We start from the raw sequence: 9482 nt of genomic DNA on the forward strand, positions 1-9482 counted from the left end.
GGAAGATTCACCATCTCCAGTGACAATTCCAACAGCCTCCTCTATCTGCAAATGAACAGCCTTAAACCCGAGGACACAGCTGTGTATTACTGTGCAAGAGACACAGTGAGAGGAAGTGAATCTGAAGCCAGACAAAAACCCTCCTTTTCTCATGGCTGCTCTCAATTACAATCTTGAGGAACAAACATTGCAACTTACAGTGAAAATAAATATTTTCATGTCCCCTTTTGCACCCCAGAATTCACCATCACATTTTACATGTAAGTCTATGAGGCCCCCAAACACATTTAAGGTCATGTTTTTGCACAAGTTCCAGCAGTACCCTGAGGCTTCTACTATTTCCAGACCCTCCAAGTGTCCCTATTTTCCAGGTACGGTCCTGGATTTACAGAAGCCATCCCAGTTTGTGATACCAGAATGTCCTGCTTTCCCAAAGGAAGTCACTATTTTCCCCAGAGAAATGTTGGAGGGTATGCAATTATCTGACCCCCCCCCCCCCGAGTCATCTGAAGGCAGCCCTGTATAGGGAAGTGTTTTTTTTTATTGTTTAGGGTTTTATTATGTTTTTATATATGTTGGAAGCCGACCAGAGTGGCTGGAGCAACCCAGTAAGATGGGGGGGAGGAGTATAAATAGTAACATTATTATTATGGAATATGATGTCCCTATTTTCATCAAAGACATGTTGGAGGAAATGTATTTCCCCTACACTTCATGTCACTCTCAGGGCTGATCTACACTTGCAGTTAAACCTCTCTGTCTGAGCACTCTTTTTTTGCTCTGGAAACTTCCCCACAAAAACCTGCTCTTTAAAGTTGAAGAGGAGCAATTGTCAATCCAGGTTTTCTGACGATTGACATTTGCTCCTATTCAGCTTCAAAGAGCAGGTTTTCATGGGGAAAGCTTTGGAGCCAGAAAAGAAGTCTTTGGACACAGAGCTTAAATCACGGACTGTGCCTGGAAAATGTGAAGGAAAGCTTAGTGTGGATGAGCCCTCAGTTGCAGCATTCAGCTAGACATTAGATCAGGGGAAGGGTGACATCTCTATTGCATGACAGAGTGTGACCCTGACTCTCAGAATCGCCTAGTATAATTCTTGCTTCGGACCCTCTTTTTCATAATCTATATACACTCATCATGATTCTTGGGATCCTAGGGTCTTTTTATCTTCAGCCTAGACTGCAGGGGGTGGAGGATTTGTGGAGAACCTGAGAAATCTGTTTCCAAGAAGGAAAAGAAGGAGCAGTGTGCCTGGCATACACAGTGAGCCTATCCTCAAACTACTTCCAGACCTTTTCCACTCCTGCCTCCAGTCATAGATAGCAAAAAATTGGCAGTCTTTCTCTTTTATCCAATGGCAGGGGAGTGGAACTTGTGGCCCTGCAAATGTTCCCGGGCTCCTGCTCCCACTGCCCCTGATAATTTGCTTTGATGGCAAGACTGATGTGACTTGGAGACCAATAACTACTGGATGGCATCACAATGGCTACCCCTAGGATGAAAGGCGTTGGACTCCCAAAACTTTGGATGAGTTTCCCCACCCCTGTACAAAGACAAATGCTGGTGAGGATGACTCCATCTTAATTCACCCATACAACCTCTGCACTCCTGCGACATCCTTAGCCACAACCCTAGTGTGCTTATGACGTCTTGTCAGTCAACCCTTCCCCAAGCAAAAGGGGGGGAGGTGGAATTGGCTCAACTTTGTCTCTTTCCTTTGCCTATGAAGGCGAACGCCCTCCTTTCAAATGTAGAGGATTATTCTAAATATTTATCCAAAGGAAACTTTGAAATATCTCCCTCCTTGCAGTGCAAGCATCCCCCCCCCCCAAAAAAAGACTCTTGATGGGATTTCATGAGGAGAGGTAATAAATTACAGTGTTGCATTTGGGAGGGTGGTGGGCATTCCAGGGGTGGGGGAAGGGTGCACTGGGCTGTGAATATAAAGGCAGTACCTATATCTTACATTTTATTTTATTTACATAAAAATTCCTCTTCTGTTGCCACAGCAGAGCTCCCTCCCAGCCTAATTTTTTCACAAGCTGCATCTGAAATTATAATTGCAACACACCAACAGCATCTCTATAGGAGCATGCGGAAGAGAGGCTGAAATCATCATCATCAGTTTCAAAGTATAAAAGAGAGCGAAAGCCATCCCCAGTATATTAATCTCTTCTAAACCTTCCTCCAAGACCGTCTTTGATTGAATATTGCATTCCATCCAGCCCCCTCCATTAAAACTCCACTCTGTGTGCTTTTGTCTCTATGTGGTTGTGTGTGTGCAGGGGACAAAGAGGAAGCCAGCTGAAACCCTGATTCCCCCAAACTGCTTTTATCTGCCTTAATGGGGAGGTCTCATGTAAATTCCACCAGGACGTTGAGAATAGTTTTGGATGAAAAGCCCTGAATATAAACTCTTCACTTGCTTCCCAGCCGAGAGTCCCCTCTTTCCTATATCTCTAGGACATCCATTCATCAACATGGAACTCTTGTTGCTCTTGTTTTCTTTGGTGGCTTTTTCTAAAGGTATGGGAAGTTTTACAGTATTAATTTACTTCATGTGGTGATTGGATGATGTCCAATCATTCATTGCCCTCTTTTCTCTCTTTCCAAGGGGTCTCCTCAGACATTCAGCTTGTATCAACTGGGCCAGGAATAGTGAGACCAGGAGAGAATCTAAATCTGCTTTGTAAAGTCACAGGTTTCTCCATCTCTACTCAGTACTCTTGGTGGAGTTGGATCCGTCAAGCTCCTGGGAAAGGTCTAGAATGGATTACACGGATATACCCCTACGATGGAGGAAAGGCATATGCCCCTTCTCTAAGTAGCCGAGCAACCATTTCTTCAGATGCCTCAAAGAACGAATTCTCTCTCCAGCTGAACTCCTTGACAGCTGCAGACTCCGCTGTGTATTTCTGTGTCCGAGATAGCACAGTGAGACAAAGCCTATTGGGCCCTGTTCAAAAAGTAGAAGTTCTGCTTCTATCAACAAATACACTGTGAAAGTTTTGACAGAGCAATTCTACTTTCCACAGATGATGCGGAACAACATCCAAACTGCCTGTCTTTTCAATCTGTAACTTAATCCAGAAATGATTATACTGATGAAAAAACCTACAGAAGGGAGATTTCTTCTCACCACATTCCACCATTCCCTTGTTACAGGTAGGCAAAACCTAGGGTAACGCTTTTCTGACAGCTCCTGTCTCATAGGAGGACTGGCATGGTCTGAAGAACACAAAATGGTACCACCCATGACTGAAATAAAATGGTTCTCCAAATACCATAGGTCTTTTCATCCGTGAGACTATTCCCTCAGCTGTTTTCTTCTGAGTGGGGAAACCAGGGGACTTTGACTCCCTAAAAAAGTATATTGCATTTCTTTATATTTCTTCAGGTCTTAGTTTGCAGTGAACAGGAGAGAAATGTGTCTGCTTGTGTCAACATCTTGAGCCACTGCTTTATGCCCTGTTTATTACCATAAATCATGCTTACGCTCAATGAGATTTGTGTGCCGAAGGCCTTTTCCTCTTTTATCCTGAGGAATATGCAAATGGACTGACAACATCCTGTTCAAGTCTTCTATATACTCTCCCTGCCCCAGCAACACCCAAAGACACACCTCAATCTCCCTGCCTTGATGACCAGATTTCATTTATTCTATTGGAAAACAGAAGAATTGGAAATGAAATTTTGGCTTCATTGTCTTTTCCTTTTAGCAGTATTTGAAGGTAATTTCTCTTCTTTCAAGTGAAGAAGACTGTGAGATTTTAGGTATTCATGGGCCTGCAGTGTAATTATAGTATTTTCACTTCCAGGTGTCCAGTCAGAAATCCAACTCCAGGAATCTGGAGGAGATGTCAAGAGACCTGGGGAATCCCTCCGCCTCTCCTGTCAAGCCTCTGGTTTCGACTTCAGTGGCTATTGGATGAGCTGGGTAAGACAGGCTCCTGGGAAGGGCCTGGAATGGGTGGCAAGGATAGAGTATGATTCAGATAGGATTTACTACTTGGACAAAGTGAAGGGAAGATTCACCACCTCCAGAGACAATTCCAACAGCCTCCTCTATCTGCAAATGAACAACCTGAAGCCAGAGGACATGGCTGTGTATTACTGTGCAAGAGACAGCAGAGACACAGTGAGAGGAAGTGAATCTGGAGCCAAGCAAAAACCCTCCTTTGCCCACAGACGCTCTCTGAGATGTTTGTCCCCTTTAGCATGTCAGCATTCCCCCACCTGTTTGTTATTTAAGTCTATGAGGCCAAAGACATGTTTAAGGTCAGGATTTTACATGGCTTAAAGCAGCACCTTGTGGTTTGATTCTTGCTTCTATCCCTCTTTTACATGAATTATATAACATACAGGATGCTTATTATTATTATTATTATTATTATTATTATTATTATTAGTTAGGGTCTTTTTACTGCTCAAAGTGGACCAAAGAGGATGCCTTGACATGTAAATAGGAAATGTTTCTGAACATGCATATATATGCAGTCATGAGCACAATGTTTAGTGACACCCCCATGTAAACACAGCTTTTATATATATCATTTGCCTATTACAAAGACAGGATTCCCCGTGCTTTGAGAAGAGGAAGAACAAGGAGTTATGAGAATGTTGTATCATGTGCTCTACATTAAGATGGGATTCTTATACATATGATTTTTGTGTTGTTGTCTTTTATTTAAAGCCTTTAAGAGTGGGTATTCCATAAACATTTCATTTCTTTGCTGAGCTGTGATCTACAGTGTTTCTTCATACTTAATCTAAATTTTCTTCCACCTCATTTGACCATTTCACAGTGAGGCCAAAGTCTCCTCCACAGCCACTGTGACCAGTCCAGAACGCTGACTTAATTAATGTTTTAACTATTTATTTTTTATTTTAAGTTGTATTTTAATCTTGTGAACCATCCTGAGGTTTTATGATGAAAAGTGATATATAACTATAATAAAATCATCATCATGACCATCATCATCATCATCTCTCAAACTTCAAAATGGCTACCCCTAGGATGAAAGGCGTTGGAGTCCCAAAACATTTTGATGAGTTTCCCCACCCCTGTCCAAAGCCAAATGCTGGTGAGGAGGACTCCTTCTTAATTCACCCAGACAACCTCCACACTCCTGCTACATCCTGAGCCACAACCCTTGTGTGCTTATGACTTCTTGTCAGTCAACTCCTCACCAAACAAAAGGTAGAGGGGTGGGTGGAATTGGCTCAACTTTGTCTCTTTCCATTGACTATGAAATAATAAATAAAGAAATAATAAATAAATGCCAGACCCTTGAACTTTCCACCACAACCATCTAGTGTAGAGAACATTTCTAAATATTTATGCAAAGGAAACTTTCAAATATCTCCCTCCATGCTGAGGAAGCATTTTTTTAAAAGACTCTTGATGTGATTTCATGAGGGGAGAAAAATAATAAAGGGGTTGCATTTGGGAATGTGGTGGGCATTCCAGGGATGAATGAAGGGTGCCCTGGGGTGTGAATATAAAGATGGAACCTACTGTATTTTTTGCTCTATAAGACTCACTTTTTCCCTCCTAAAAAGTAAGGGGAAATGTGTGTGCGTCTTATGGAGCAAATGCAGGCTGCGCAGCTATCCCAGAAGCCAGAACAGCAAGAGGGATTGCTGCTTTCACTGCGCAGCGATCCCTCTTGGTGTTCTGGCTTCTGAGATTCAGAATATTTTTTTTCTTGTTTTTCTCCTCCAAAAACCAGGTGCGTCTTGTGGTCTGGTGCGTCTTATAGAGCGAAAAATACGGTATATCTTACATTTTCTTTTATTTACTTAAAATTCATCTTCTCCAGGTTGCCACAGCAGAGCTCCATCCCAGCCCAACTTTTTCACAAGCTGCATTTGAAATTATAGTTGCGTCACACCAGAAGGATCTCTATAGGTGCATCGGGAAGGGAGGATGAAAATAACAACAACAATAAGCCAGTCTATTGACAGATCCACCACAACCAGCAGTTTTAAAGCATAAAAGAAAGAAAGAAATCATCCCCAGTACATTAATTTCTTCCAAACCTTCCTCCAACACAAATGTCTTCGATTTAATTTTACATTCCATTTATGCCCCCTGCATTAGAACTCCACTCTGTGTGCATTTGCCTGTGTGTGTTTGTGTTTGCAGGGGACAAAGAGGTTTGCCAGCAGCAAACCTTGATCCCCCAAACTGCTTTTATCTGCCTCATGTGCCTCACTGGGGAGATCTCATGTAAATACCACCAGGAAGTTGGGAGTGGTTTCAGATGAAAAGCCCTAAATATAAAATCTTCACTTGCTTCCCAGCCCAGAGTCCCCTCTTTCCTGTATCTCTAGCACATTCATTCATCAACATTATGGAGCTTTTGTTGCTCTTGTTTTCTTTGGTGGTGTTTTCTAAAGGTAAGGGAAGTTCTGCAATGTTAATTGACTTCATGTAGCAATTAGATGACGTCCAACCATTCATTGCTCTCTTTTCTCTTTCCAAGGGGTCTTCTCAGACATTCAGCTTGTATCATCTGGGCCAGGAATAGTGAGACCAGAAGAGAATCTCAACCTGCTTTGTAAAGTCACAGGTTTCTCCATCTCTACTCAGTACTATATGTGGAGTTGGATCCGTCAAGCTCCTGGGAAAGGTCTGGAATGGATTGCACAGATACACCCCTATGATGGAGGAAAAGCATATGCCCCTTCTCTAAGTAGCCGAGCAACCATTTCTTCAGATGCCTCAAAGAATGAATTCTCTCTCCAGCTGAACTCCCTGACAGCTGCAGACTCCGCTTTGTATTTCTGTGCCCGAGATGACACAGTGAGACAAAGCCTATTGGGCCCTGTTCAAAAAGTAGAAGTCCTGCTTCTATAAACAAATACACTGTGAAAGTTTTGACAGAGGAATTCTACATTCCACAGATGATGCGGAACAACATCCAAACTGCCTGCCTCTTCAATCTGTAACTTAATCCAGAAATGATTATACTGATGGACACCTACAAAAGTGACAAAGAATGGAAGTCGAGCTATGTGGATCAGTACAGCACTTTACAAAAAGACTTTGCTGCAGCATCCCCCCCCCACCTAAATTCAATATCCAGTTTTGCAAATGCATGATTATTTGTGTTTTGTCTGCTCATACCTCTGATTTAAGCTTAAATTGTGAATTGGCCATTGTATCTTTCTTTATCATCCCAGCATCCCTTGGCATGGTGTGAAACCACCTCTGCAGTGCAAAGAACCTGGGAAACCCGGGTTCAAATCCCTACTTGTCCATGAAGGTCACTAGATGACCTTGGGTCAGTCACGGCATCTCAGCCTAACCGACCCTACTGGCGAGCTACTCAGATGACTCATGTCCACAAACTTACCTCTCCATTGTGGTGAGGAGAAGAATCACATTTGGAAAACATATGGTTTGACAGGACTGTTCAGCAATGGTGTGTTCTGAGGCATGTAAACTGGTGAATTAACTGAAAGAATAAAAACTTTAAAATATCAAGATCTAATAGCTGAAATGTGTTTTGGGTGCAACTACATGTTCGGTGCTGCTTTGCTCTTCCCAACGTTACTAGAAGATACACTCACAAATCTATGCCAAATGACATTTTGCAAATTAAGCATCTTGTCAGAATCCAAGGCCCCTGGAACTATATTCCACCTCTTCCTGCTCCCCACAAGGGGGCAGCATGGTGTGAAGAACAGAAAATGCCATCAGCAATGAATGAAATGGCAATGAGTTTCCCCACGCCTGTCCAAAGGCAAATGCTGGTGAGGAGGACTCCTTCTTAATTCACCCAGACAACCTCCATGATTCTCCTATATCCTTAGCAACATCCCTTGTGTGCTTAAGACATCTTTTCAATAAACCCTCACCAAGCACAAGGGAGAGGAGTGGGCGGAATTGGCTCAACTTTGTCTTTTTCCTTTGCCTATGAAGGCAAAGGGACTCCTTTCAAATGTAGAGCACTCTTCTAAGTATTTATGCAAAGGAAACTTTTAAATATCTCCTTCCTTGGAATGGAAGTTTTTTAAAAAACAAAAACAAAAACAAAAACCAACAGATTCTTGATGTGATTTCATGAGGGGAGATAATAAGTAACGGTACTGCATTTGGGAGGGTGTTGGGCATTCCAGGGGTGGAGGAAGGGTGCACTGGTGTTTGACTATAAAGACGGTAGCTACATCTTACATTTTCTTTTATTTACCTAAAAATTCCTCTTCTGCAGGTTGCCACAGGAGAACTCCCTCCCAGCAATTTTTTTCAAAAGCTGCATTTGAAATTATAATTGCATCACACCAACAGCATCTCTATAGGTGCATGGCGAAGGGAGGCTGAAATGATGATGATGATAAATGACCGTCCCTTGAACTTTCAACCACAACCCTCAGTTTTAAAGGAAAAGGAAGAATCCATCACCAATACATTAATCTCTTCCAAACCTTCCTTCAATACCAATGTCTTTGATTGAATTTTGCATTCCATCTATGTCCCCTCCATTAGAACTCCACTCTGTGTGCCTTTGTCTGTGTGTGTTTGTGTGTGCAGGGGACAAAGAGGAAGCCAGCAACAAAGCTTGATCCCCCAAACGGCTTTTATCTGCCTCATTTGCCTCACTGGGGAGGTCTCATGTAAATACCACAAAGAATTTGGGAGTAGTTTCAGATGAAAAGCCCTAAATATAAAATCTTCACTTGCTTCCCAGACCAGAGTCCCCTCTTTCCTGTATCTCTAGCACACATTTATTCATCAACATTATGGAGTTCTTGTTGCTCTTGTTTTCCTTGGTGGCTTTTTCTAAAGGTATGGGAAGATCTGCAATATTAATTTAATTTATGTGGTGATTGGATATTGTTCAATTATTCATTGCTATCTTTTCTCTTTCCAAGGGGTCTCCTCAGACATTCAGCTTGTATCATCTGGGCCAGGGATAGTGAGACCAGGAGAGAATCTCAACCTGCTTTGTAAAGTCACAGGATTCTCCATCTCTACTGAGTACTATGCGTGGGATTGGATCCGTCAAGCTCCTGGGAAAGGTCTGGAATGGATTGCAGGGATATACCCCTATAATGGAGACACAGCATATGCCCCTTCTCTGAAGAGCCGAGCAAGCATTTCTTCAGATGCCTCAAAGAACGAGTATTCACTCCAGCTGAACTCCCTGACAGCTGCAGACTCCGCTGTGTATTTCTGTGCCCGAAGAGACACCGTGAGACAAAGCCTATTGGGCCCTGTTCAAAAAGTGGAAGTCCTGCTTCTATAAACAAATACACTGTGAAAGTTTTGCCAGAGTAATTCTAGATTCCACAGATGATGCGGAACAACATCCAGACTGCCTGCCTTTTCAATCTGTAACTTAATGCAGAAATGATTATACTGATGAAAAACCTACAGAAGGAATACACGATGGAAGTAGACTAATGTGGATCAGTACAACGGTGTACCAAATGACTTTGCTGCAACATTTTCTCCTACCACCTAAAATCAATAT

This window comes from Podarcis pityusensis (genome assembly GCF_964106645.2).
Source record: "Podarcis pityusensis genome assembly, chromosome: 13".
NCBI lineage: Eukaryota > Metazoa > Chordata > Lepidosauria > Squamata > Lacertidae > Podarcis > Podarcis pityusensis.